We start from the raw sequence: 3,566 nt of genomic DNA on the forward strand, positions 1-3,566 counted from the left end.
CACACACAGTCATTTTCCAGCCAAAGAGATGAGTCACAAAAAGCAGAAATAGAGATAATTAATCACTAACCTTTGATGATCACCCTCCCCCCACACTCATAGGACTTAATGTTACACAATACATGTATGTTTTGTTTGCTAAAGTTCATATACAAAAATCTGAGTTTACATTGGCGCGTTTATAGTAGTTCCAAAACATCCGGTGATTTTTCAGAGAGCCACATAAATTTACAGAAATACTCGTAGTAAACATTGATAAAAGATACAACTATCATGCATGGAATTATAGATACACTTCTCCTTAACCTCTTACTCCTACCCCCTACTTTTTCGAACATTCTGTTAAAAATCGCGCAACATTTCAGCGCCCTGCTGCTCATGCCAGGAATATAGTATATGCATATGATTAGTATGCGTGGATAGAAAACACTCAGACGTTTATAAAACTGGTTAAATCACGGCTGTGACTATAACAGAACGTGCGTTTCATCGGAAAGTGCAGGAAAATCTGATCACTGAAAATGGAAAAATATATCCATCCGCCACATCAACCCATTGTTAAAGGCGAACCACATTAAATGGGGCTGAGGTTGCAATACCTACAGCTTCCACACGATGTCAACAGTCTTGTCATTTGCCTAGGCTTTGTTTCTTGGTCAAACGAAGAAGAGACAAGCCATTTGTTCAGGTCTCCGACCGGATATTTTGGTTGAGATTTACCCGGACATTATTTCCAGACGTACCCCATATAGAATATACATCGCCTGGTGATCAATTTGATCGCTTATTAACGTGTACTAATACCTCAAGTTGCATTACAAAAGTGCGGAAGGAAGCCCGAGAGTCAGCCCCAAACATTTCTTGGGGGGGTGGCTCAGGGAGAGTGTGGCAGAGTCAGGGTTCAGACCTGAGCCAACTCCCCCTGTTTATCGTGAGGAGCCAAGGAGGAGACCCTTAACCAGAGCCGGTGTTGGAAGTGAGCGAAGCAGAGACTGTGAAGGAGTTATTGGGGAAATTGGAGGAGAGAGTTATGAGGGAGTTGCTGTGTTGGTGCTTTAGGCAAGGGTGGGGTTCTGTCAAGCCCTGGTCTTTGTATTCTGTGTTTTTGTCATGCAGGTGAAAGAGGACCCAAAAGCGACTTAACAGAAACAGAGTTTATTCAAGTCCAAACAGAAAACGACAAATCCTGAATCCTTAACAGGAAATGTCCAAACAGGGAATAACAGAAATCCTCTAGTCTGTAGAGGGGGAATAACAGGAGAAGCGGCCACTGACTGCAGGTCGCTTCGGGTAGGCGCCGGCCGTAGCTGACGGAGACACCTGCTCACACGCAGCATCTGATGAAGGCAAAAACACGACAGGACAGGGCGATACACAATCACAGCACGGTGAATTCTAAACAAGGAACCGACGGGACAGGAACGGAACACAAAGGAAGAAATAGGGACTCTAATCAGGGGAAAGGATCGGGAACAGGTGTGGGAAGACTAAATGATGATTAGGGGAATAGGAACAGCTGGGAGCAGGAACGGAACGATAGAGAGAAGAGAGAGCGAGAGAGTGAGAGAGGGAGGGGGAGAGAGGGATAGAAAGAGGAAAGAACCTAATAAGACCAGCAGAGGGAAACGAATAGAATGGGGAGCACAGGGACAAGACATGATAATAAATGACAAACATGACAGTACCCCCACTCACCGAGCGCCTCCTGGCGCACTCGAGGAGGAATCCTGGCGGCAACGGAGGAAATCATCGATGAGTGAACGGTCCAGCACGTCCCGAGACGGAACCCAACTCCTCTCCTCAGGACCGTAACCCTCCCAATCCACTAAGTATTGGTGACCCCGTCCCCGAGAACGCATGTCCATGATCTTATGTACCTTGTAAATAGGTGCGCTCTCGACAAGGACGGGAGGGGGGAGGGAAGACGAACGGGGTGCGAAGAAAGGGCTTAACACAGGAGACATGGAAGACAGGATGGACGCGACGAAGATGTCGCGGAAGAAGCAGTCGCACAGCGACAGGATTGACGACCTGGGAGACACGGAACGGACCAATGAACCGCCTCGTAAGAGGAAGGTTGCGAGTGGAAAGCCACACTCTCTGGCCGCAACAATACCTTGGACTCTTAATCCTGCGTTTATTGGCGGCTCTCACAGTCTTCCCCGCAGACAAAGGCAGACCGGTAATGAAGTCTAAGGCGATGTGAGACCATGGTCGAGAAGGAATGGGGAGCGGTCTGAGACGACCGGCAGGAGGAGAGTTACCCGACTTAGTCTGCGCGCAGTCCGAACAAGCAGCCACGAAACGGCGCGTGTCACGCTCCTGAGTCGGCCACCAAAAGCGCTGGCGAATAGACGCAAGAGTGCCTCGAACACCGGGATGACCAGCTAACTTGGCAGAGTGAGCCCACTGAAGAACAGCCAGACGAGTGGAAACAGGAACGAAAAGGAGGTTACTAGGACAAGCGCGCGGCGACGCAGTGTGCGTGAGTGCTTGCTTAACCTGTCTTTCAATTCCCCAGACTGTTAACCCGACAACACGCCCATAAGGAAGAATCCCCTCGGGATCAGTAGAAGCCACAGAAGAACTAAACAGACGGGATAAGGCATCAGGCTTGGTGTTCTTGCTACCCGGACGGTAAGAAATCACAAACTCGAAACGAGCGAAAAACAACGCCCAACGAGCTTGACGGGCATTAAGTCGTTTGGCAGAACGGATGTACTCAAGGTTCTTATGGTCTGTCCAAACGACAAAAGGAACGGTCGCCCCCTCCAACCACTGTCGCCATTCGCCTAGGGCTAAGCGGATGGCGAGCAGTTCACGGTTACCCACATCATAGTTGCGCTCAGATGGCGACAGGCGATGAGAAAAATAAGCGCAAGGATGAACCTTATCGTCAGACTGGAAGCGCTGGGATAGAATGGCTCCCACGCCTACCTCTGAAGCGTCAACCTCGACAATGAATTGTCTAGTGACGTCAGGAGTAACGAGGATAGGAGCGGACGTAAAACGTTCTTTTAGAAGATCAAAAGCTCCCTGGGCGGAACCGGACCACTTAAAACACGTCTTGACAGAAGTAAGAGCTGTGAGAGGGGCAGCAACTTGACCGAAATTACGAATGAAACGCCGATAGAAATTAGCGAAACCTAAAAGCGCTGCAACTCGACACGTGACCTTGGAACGGGCCAATCACTGACAGCTTGGACCTTAGCGGAATCCATCTGAATGCCTTCAGCGGAAATAACGGAACCGAGAAAAGTAACGGAGGAGACATGAAAAGAGCACTTCTCAGCCTTTACGTAGAGACAATTCTCTAAAAGGCGCTGTAGAACACGCGAACGTGCTGAACATGAATCTCGAGTGACGGAGAAAAAATCAGGATATCGTCAAGATAGACAAAAACAAAGATGTTCAGCATGTCTCTCAGAACATCATTAACTAATGCCTGAAAAACAGCTGGCGCATTGGCGAGACCGAACGGCAGAACCCGGTACTCAAAATGCCCTAACGGAGTGTTAAACGCCGTTTTCCACTCGTCCCCCTCTCTGATGCGCACGAGATGGTAA

This window comes from Oncorhynchus gorbuscha, unplaced genomic scaffold (genome assembly GCF_021184085.1).
Source record: "Oncorhynchus gorbuscha isolate QuinsamMale2020 ecotype Even-year unplaced genomic scaffold, OgorEven_v1.0 Un_scaffold_4:::fragment_4:::debris, whole genome shotgun sequence".
Lineage (NCBI taxonomy): Eukaryota > Metazoa > Chordata > Actinopteri > Salmoniformes > Salmonidae > Oncorhynchus > Oncorhynchus gorbuscha.